The sequence below is a fragment of the Chenopodium quinoa genome, unplaced genomic scaffold (genome assembly GCF_001683475.1).
Source record: "Chenopodium quinoa cultivar QQ74 unplaced genomic scaffold, ASM168347v1, whole genome shotgun sequence".
Taxonomy (NCBI): domain Eukaryota; kingdom Viridiplantae; phylum Streptophyta; class Magnoliopsida; order Caryophyllales; family Amaranthaceae; genus Chenopodium; species Chenopodium quinoa.
This window is the reverse complement of record NW_018745065.1, coordinates 3,635,391-3,645,034: the sequence shown is the minus strand read 5'-3', so window position 1 is coordinate 3,645,034 and position 9,644 is coordinate 3,635,391.

The following is a 9,644-nucleotide window of genomic DNA, read 5'->3' as shown; positions in this document are numbered from 1 at the left end:
TTTTTGATGTCGGTCAATTGTCTGCCATAATTGGGGATTATAACGATGGCTATCAAGCGGCTAGGTCCTCTTAGTAAGAGGAGATACATTACAAGACTAGGAATGTCCCCCTACTAATAATAGGGAACATGTCTTGTTGTTTACAAGGCCTCTCGGAGAGCGGGACTGTGAAAATGCATGGCTGTGCTCAGATGGATTTTAGAAATCTTTTGCTTATTGAAAGTCAAACTCGGATTTCGAGAAACACTTCTGGACGTAATGGGGATGACGAATAATCTTACCATGTAGTTCATGAAGAGACATAGGAAAGGGGTTATACACTGAATGCGCACTTGTCCGGAAGGACAAGTGGAAGATTGAAAGGAATGGTGTCTTTCAAACAAGTGTATTATTCTGATAGTGGGTTCAGGATTATTAGAAATCTAATATATTCAGTAAGGTCAAGTGATCGAAATGCCTAGGTTAAGCCCGCTTTCGATCAGTAATATTAATGCATAATTAATATTACAACTTAATCTTAACTGAACCCTTCGGGTCACACCCAAGCAATTTATAAACCAACACCACGAATTAATTCGGATCGCCTAAGTATTAAATATTTAGACGTCGGAAATTCGAGCTTAGAGCGTCGGAATTCGAGTCAAAATAATAAAAGCCGAGATGCGCAAATAATAATAAATTGACATTATTTCCCAAAATACTCCTAACATTGGAATGCCCTGAGCATCCGAGTGCTAGGGGCATAATGTACTAGCATAGGTGGCTAGCATGCGCACTAAGCCGAGCGTAGGCTGGCTGGTGCATGCTAGCGCACCAAAGCTAGCAGCCAAGGGCAGCCACGGCCGCAAGCAGCAGCAGCAACCCGCACAAGGTGTGCGTGGCTTGCTGGCCGCAAGCAGCAGCAGCCCGCATAAGCTGCGAGGCTTGCTAGCTGTGAGCAGCAGCAGCCCACATAACCTTGGTGCGGGTAGCTGGACCGTGGGCTAAGGGGAAGCATGTGAAGGAAGGGTTTAAGGGTGAGGGACATGTGGCACAAGGAGAGTATGGAGTGGGGAGCAAGTACGGCCCCCTACTCTCCAAGTGGTCCTCACTTCCCTTTACATGTATTAGTGACACTTGTAGATTTATTATTAGTTTGCTTATTTATTTTAATTAGCTTTAAAATAAATTGTGGAATTTCATGCTTCCACATTGATGGGATAGAAATTGCCACTCTCACTCCTCCCTATAAATATCCACCTTGGGTTTTTGGGGATAGTGCTTGAGTAGGAGTTCAATAGAGCATTGCATTAGCAAAAACTCTTAAACTCATATAATACTCGGGTTTTGGTCGGACCTCACTAACCTCGAGGTAACGGACCTAAAAGTTGGTGGTTGTTTTTGCGAGTGGATCTCCGTCGGAGGCTCTCGTATTTTCGGGGCTAAGCTTCTCAAGTAAGAGCCCAATTTGTGGGGCGAAACACGCGACAAAGGTAAATTTCCTATTTTGCCCTTTTCTATTTATTTATGCATTAGTGATATTATTTATTGCAAGCGTGATCCTTGGCTCGGCTTTTTTCCGCGGTGAGTGGGACTCACCAAACCCCAACAGGTTGGTTATCCGCCCACCTCATGCCACATTCCAAAAGCCACCTTGGGCAATAAGGCGTGCTATAGCAGCAGCCTTATGCACCAAGGTTGTGCTGCTATTAGGCTTCGACGCAAGGCCTGGCTAGCAGCCAGCCTTTCTATTGGGCCCCGCTACTCCATGCGAGTTGCAGCTAGGTCTTGCCATAAGGCTTGGCTAATAGCCAGCCTTGCTAGGAGCTGCGCCCATCCCACACCAACGCCTACCATCATGTTGGGCGGCTTGACAGCCCGCTTGGCCTAGCATGCTAGCTAAGCCTTGTGCTACGACCATCAGCCAGCATGCACAAGGTCACCTAGCATGCTAGGCCTGAGTGGTGCGGTTGTGTCCTTGGCACATGTTCTTGTCCGAAGTCTTGTTCTACCATCGAGTTATATCAAGACCTTTACGCTAAGCATCTAGGCCTAGGTAAATATGTCATTTGACTAACTAAGACAATTCATTTGACTCATGACACTCCATGCTCGATTTCCGACGTCTAAATATTAACTACTCGAGTGACTCATTAATTCCTTCCGAATTAATTTGTCATGTCGGTTCGTTAGTTGCTTTGGTGTGAACCGAAGGGTTCAGTCAAGATTAAGTTGTAATATTAATTACTAATTACTCATGTAATTAATATAACTGATCGAAAGTGGCCTCCACCTAGGCATTCTGATCACTTGACCTCACTGAATAATTAGCTTTCTAATAATGCCGAACCCTCTATCATAATAATACACTTGTTCGAAGGACACCATTCCTATCATTTTTTGGTATACCAGTTTCTTGTAATGATATAAATGTTCTCCAATGATCACCGTTGTTCTCTTATATATGTCAGGGCAAAGCTCTAGAGGTTGACTTTAATGTGAACGGAAATACATACAATATGGGTTATTATCTTACAAACGGTATCTATCCAAAGCAATCAAACACCCTGAAACCGCTGAACACAAATTATTCACCAAGAAGCAAGAGAGTTATCGAAAAGATGTCGAACGTGCCTCTGGAGTGTTACAAGCTCGATTTGCAATAAAGCGTCAACCAAGTCTAGCATGGTCAACTGAAATTTCATGGGAAATTGTAATGGCTTGATCATGCACAATATGATTATTGAAGATGGGGAGGTGGATATTTGCATTACGATGCATTCGAATTCATTAATGATCAACCACAAAATGTAGTTGGGTCATCATCTAGAAACAACAATCAACCATTTACCGTGAGAAGTGGACGATTGGATAGGCTCAATTTAAGTGGTTATATGGCAAATAGAAATAATGTTCGTGATTGGGAGACCCATATTGCATTCAAAATGACTTGGTTGAGCATATATGTGGATGTTTCAGCAACGAATAAAGAGATGAGCAATGTCACTTTTAATGAAGATTGTATTTTAAATTTTTATGTATCTCTTTGTTTTAGAAACTATGTAATTTAAATTTTCTAATACTGTCGTATTTTTCATTTAAAACATTTGCAAAAAAAAAAAAAAAAAAAAAAAAAATTTCTTACAAATTTAAGTGATTATTAATATTGTAGTTGATAAAATGCTCTAATTAAAATAATAAAAAAAAAACAATTAATAATGTCTTAATTTTATTACATAATTATATATGTAAGTTCAATAACTACAAATTAAGAGAAAAAATAAATGATGGGGTATTGATAAAATTAGGAGAGAGTGTGGGAGTAGTGATAGACCACTACCAGGTATGGGCTCGTTGGGCCCATACCGGGGGCAAAAATTTAATTTCACGTATTACTTATGATGCTATATTAAAGTAGTCACTCTCTTGTTAATAGCAATATTCAATACTATAATAACAGCATACAAATAAAAAATAACAGTATACAAGCCAATAATAATAGTATACAAATTAATAATAACGGAGCACCAACGAAGAATTAACATCGTCAATTTTGACCAAACTTAGACAATTTCTAGCATAGAACTCCCCGTTTTTAATGGGTAGATCCATAAGTCGACAAGGAACTTGTCTATGTTTAAAGACCATGAAAATCAGTCGAAAGTACTCTTTTTTTTTTTTAAGGAAGTCGGAAGTACTCCATAGCATTGCCCACTCTGTGTTTTTAGGTCATTTTTTGGGTGGTTTTCGGTGAGTTCTAACGGAGGTGGTTGCATATTTTTAGGTTTCGAACAAGGTGGTGGCTGGTGGGATGGGTTTCTTGCCGTCGGAGGTGGAGGTATGGTGGGCTAATGTTTGGTCGGAAATGGGAGGCATTGTAGATGGGAAAAGGGTTTAAGGGAGGAAGAAGATGAAGAGGAAAGGGGAAAAGGGGAAAAAAAAAGGAAAAATAAAAATTTTATATTGTTGTAGGCGTCGCTCGAAGTGCGCCTACGTTAAAGCTTGTTGTGAATATGCTTGGCACTCAAAGGAAGTGGGAATTGACATAATACGATTAGGGACAAGGAAAGTAAGGAGTCTCCAACAAGTTTTTAAGGAACTTGTAAACCGTTCACGGATCATTTAAGGCAACCACGAAAAGGGACAACAATAGGCAACAACGATTGACCCATGAAGGTTACACCCCATTCATAATCCATGAGATTACTAAGTCCATATGGTTTGGAACCACAAAAGGAGGATCGGGGATGATGGTACGAAGTGAGTCATGGAGTCACATTCGCCCGTATTGGCTTCTACTCGATTCTTATAGTGAAAAGTGACCCCTGCGATCTCAAAGGCATACAAACAAAGATTCAATTTGCTCCAAACTATTTTTAGGCTAAACTGGTTGAATATTAATGCAACATATAATTCTAAAATATTAGTGATCACTTGATTAAAGAACAAGATTAAAATAAACCTAAACCGGTTGTCCAAATTATCTTATTAGGCGTGATTTTAAATTACATATTCCCTTTAACATGCAATATGGTGATCAATAAATAATAATAGAATTAATATTAATATTGGAAGCAATTTAACAATAAATTGTTAGTCAAATCAAATAATAAATAAATCCTAATCATGATACTAGCAATAAGAATAAAAATAAGAGTAATTAAGTGATTAATTACTCACTTTCCGCGTTTCCTTAAAATTCTACATCATGAATAAACTGTTAGTAACTTCAATATAAATTATAAATCAAATTGAAACAATTAAATTAAATCAAAGGTAGAGTTGATTTGGTCCAAACCCTCAGTTAATTCTACCTTTCACGCCTTGGTTAAAGTATAGAACTTTGGGTATTGTATGAACTCCTTGGAGTGCTTAAGGAAGGAACGAAATAATAGGGAGGCTAGTGTTTAGGCTAAAGAGGGAGAAGAGAATTATTTTGTGATCAAGCTTGTTGATGATTAAAAAAAGGGGAGATATGACCTCTATTTATAGAGAAAAAAGAAGGGTCGAAAAAACAAGATAAGATCCGAATTTAATCGGAATAAAACTCGATAGACAGCAATTTTTGCGATTTTTGTTTTTATCATATCTTTTGATCAAGAAATTGGAATAAGATAAATAAGATATCGTTTGAAAGCTCTTAAAGTCTAATTTCTAACCTAATTGAAATCAAATTAAAATATTTTGTAGAATAAAAGATATTTTCAAGGGCTATCCAACCATATAAAATTTGGATAAAAAATATGAGACACGAAAATCATATCGGACTATCTTTGAATGTCTTTCAATTCGGATAAAATTAGGACTTTCAAAAACAGGAGTTTTATTCAATTTCAAACTTTTTAATTTTATCTTTTCAAAAAGGATAATTAGGATCTTTTATAAACTTATAGAAGCTTCCAATTAGTCCTAATTGGTTTAGGAATAGGATCAAATAATTTGGACCCTCCACATGATCATTGGGTTGTAGGTAAGGTGGGCTTAGGTTCGGTTTGGGCTCGGCTTAATATTTTGGCCATAACTTATTCGTTATAACTCGGATTTGGGCTTATAATATATCGTTGGAGAGCACTTTTCAAGACCCATCCAATTATTAAATCATTGGACCCAGATTATGAACCAAAACAAACTTGATTAAACATTTTTATAAAAAGGACGAGATAAATGATTTTAAAGGACACGAAATGAACTATTTTGGGTTTAAAGGCACGAAAAGAGGAAAATAAGTAATGGTTTTAGGAAATTGGCTAGAAGTTGAGTTGGTTTTATGAAATGGAAATATGTATTTAAGCACTCCAAAATTAAATACTCAACCCGACCAATAATGGCGGTGAAAGGTTGTTCATCATCAGGTTTGGTTTTGGGGAGACATTTTTAGGTGTCTACAATTGTGTTATGGACAACTATGACCCCAAACCTAGTAGTGGGCTATAGTTACTCAAGAGAGTGGTGAATAGCCTTACCATTGTAGATAAAAAAAATAAGTTGACTCATTATAGTAACTTTAAGATAGAGGAAAGTGAGGTGGAAGATGAGTTGGAAGAGAGAAATAAATAAGGTGACTTGTAATGGTTGTGAGTTACACACCATTGCTCATGCTCTTAAATACATATAGTTGGTGATGGAAAAAAATAAATAAATTAAAGAGTGTAGATAAATTAAGAGGAGAAAAATTGAATTTGAAACCAAAGAAATTGTGATGAAGTCAGATTTTATTTAGCTGTGAAAAAATTTCTGATAAAGCTGCCACGTGGACAATGATGTCAACAGTTGCTACTTTAGTAATATTTATAGATGATATGATATTAGATTCCCAATTTTCCCAGAATGTGATTGTTTTTTTCAAATAACTATATATAGGCGCATAGCACTTATATGTTTGTTAACATATATGATGAAATTATTTAAATTAAGTTAAAGTTTGTCACATGAAATAGGCCCAAGGGGGAAGGAATTATGGTGGAAAATATGATGGAAAAAAGTAACACTACGTAAGTAATAATACAAAAAAAAAGTATTATTTAGATAGCTTATATTTAATGGTATATTATACATGCATAGTAGTACACATGAATGTACCACTATAACATAATAGTACACATGAATGTACCATTGTGGTAGAAAAACATCAAATGAAAAAATAAAAACCCCAAAACGCTTTTCTATATACATTCTTAATAAGTATTTCATATGTTTCTTTTTAATTGACACGTTTCTTTAGTCACATTTGTCAATGCACAAATTCAACTGTTAATATCTTTAATTACCGATTACCAAAAATTATAAAAAAGTTGATATTTTTAAAATATATATCGTGACGAATCTAACAAGGCCTCACATAACTATATTTTTAATTACGTATAAATCACAAAACAAAGTCAAAATAAAGTACGTAAATTGCATAAAGTCAAGATGTGTCAACTAAAAAAATTGAGGGTAGTATGTGCTAATAGGGGTGTTCAAATCTGGGTACCTGGGTTTTCGAGTACCCGAATCTTCGAGTAGTTGATGTCCCGACTCAAGAAAACCGAGTACCCGAGTTTCGGGTACCTGATTTTCTCGGGTCGAATCATAGGGTACCCGGTATACAAACTTGCATTTTTTTTTTACGAGTAATGGTTTTTAAAACAAAAGCTTACCAAGTTACCATCATTCACTAACCTCACCCTGTGCCTTTATGCTATTTTTTAAAACGAGTCAACAATTTTTAATAAATAATAAATTAAAATCATCTAAGACAATAATGTAAAACAAAAAAAAGCATAGTTATAAAATTAAGTTTTCCACTATAAACAGCAACCATTACCTACTCGTAATATGGTATCCCACATTCTAAAAAAAAAAAAATTACTATCACACTAAGCTATAATCCAGAAAAAAAATCAAAAAATATAAATTGAATGATGTTTGTCATTTTTAACAGTTTACAACATGCAAAATACCAATAACAGCTACAAATGTACAACATCTTTCAAATCCGATCTGAACTCGGACCCGTTGCTTTTCCATCAATCGCGTTTGCTTACCGTGGAGGCGTGGAGGACTCTCAGCCGGAGCGGTGGGAGATCTCTTGGCCGCCGCGGTTTGATTCGCTTATTTGGAATGGGTGTGAGATAGAATGAGGAGTTTATGACATAAAGAGGAGTGAGAAGGTGTGAAATCTGAACTGAGTATTGACTATTGACTTAAGGAATTCAAGGAAGAAGAAGGCAGGAAGAGAGAGAAAGGAAGAGAGAGAGGGAGAGAGATCGGCATGCTCAACCTCAATACCAAAATGACAAGCCACGATTGAGAACCCTAATTTCCAGACTGGTATGAGTTATTGGGCTGGGCTTAGTTTGAGGGCGATTTTTTAAAAAAAAAAATTTAAATTTTTTATCGGGTAATCGGGTACCCGATAATGAAAAGATGACGACCCATGTCCCGACCTGGATAAAGGCTATTTTCGAGGTCGGGTACCCGATCCGAAAAAATAGTTTTTTCTCCCAAATTTCCCATCGGGTATTTACCGGGTCATCGGGAAATCGGGTCCGGACAATCTAGTCGGGTTTTTTTAACCCTCCTATGTGCTAATGTGCTTTGCCCCTATATGCAATCATCTTTTTCATTCTCTAAAAGTGAATTAAAAGGATATTTAATAAGGGTAAAGCTTAACCCAACAAATTGTTGGGGTTTGTTTTTCCAGCACAAGCAAACGCGAGGCCCACATATGTATATTGACGTATAAATGTACTCTTGCGGGACCCATTTGCAAAACAAATACGTATTGGCGCAGTTCTTTATACCGTTATAACCATTTTACCGTTTTCAATTCTTTCCCCCTTACTTTCCCCTTTCCAACTAAAGTTATCCATTAATGTTCTTCAACGAGTTCGTAGTTCTTCGACTAGCGGTGCGGTATGGGATGTTAATCTGGTGGGTTGTGGTTGGGTTCTGAAAGGTTTGGTCCGGCATCGTCAATTTTCGGTATTAGCGGCCATTTTGGTGAGTAAAACTCGTTTGTTTAATTGTGTAATTGAAAGAATTTGAACAATTAAATTGCATGTATGATTGAATTAGCTAAATTTGAGTAATTGTATAATTGAATTAGCTAAATTTGAGTAATTGTATAATTGAATTAGCTAAATTTGAGTAATTGTATAATTGAATTAGCTAAATTTGAGTAATTGTATTATTGAATTAGCTAAACTTGGCAGGATAGATACTAATTTACTGATTCATTATTATCATTATTGATTTTGACATAATTTGGTCTATTTTCTTCGGATTTTAAATATTGAACTGATTTATATTTATTATTTTAGGGTTGACGAATGTGTTGCGAATGTAAAATGTGTTGTTCTTAGTTGTCAATGATACTTATCATATGACAATATTTAAGAGCAAAAATGACAATATATAATATAACCAAAATGTAACATGCATGTAATATTCATTGTCATGCTTTGTTTGATCTTATTGGAACAATCGTTTTGGTGGTTGTTGTTGATTTGTGAATGAATCCTTTTGGTAATCCTTTTGGTAGACAGAATGAACATGTTTGCTGGTTGTTGTGGATTTGTATTTGAACATAAGCATGTTATCTTTTACACTGTGGTCTGAGCATGAGCATAAGCATGAGGTAGAATGCTTCTCTTAACTGATTATATATATATATATATATATATATATATATATGTGTGTGTGTGTGTGTGTGTGTGTGTGTGTGTGTGTGTGTATATATTTATATATACATATATACATATATATATATTTATATATATATATATATATAACAATGTAATGACAAATGTGAATTTAATTTTTTGGCAGTATAAAACATGGAATATAGGGAGGAGGAGGAGGGGGAGTTAGTTGCTCAAGATGATGTTCTGTTATCAATTGATGACGATGATGAAGAATGTTGCCACTTATAAAATATGATGGAGAAGGGGCTGGTGATAGTGGTGACTCAAGGTCTATAGATGAAGCCAGAGGGGAGGGGGGTGGAGAGGGGAATGGTGGAGGTGATCTGGTGGATATGAGGTTTTTGAATGTCGACCCTCCTAAAATAGGGATGATATTTGATTTGTGGCAAGAAATAGATGTCTATTTCAATGCTTATGGGAAGCAGCAAAGCTTTGGGGTGGTAAGTGGCCAAAGTGCATACAAGCACTTTAAAGATG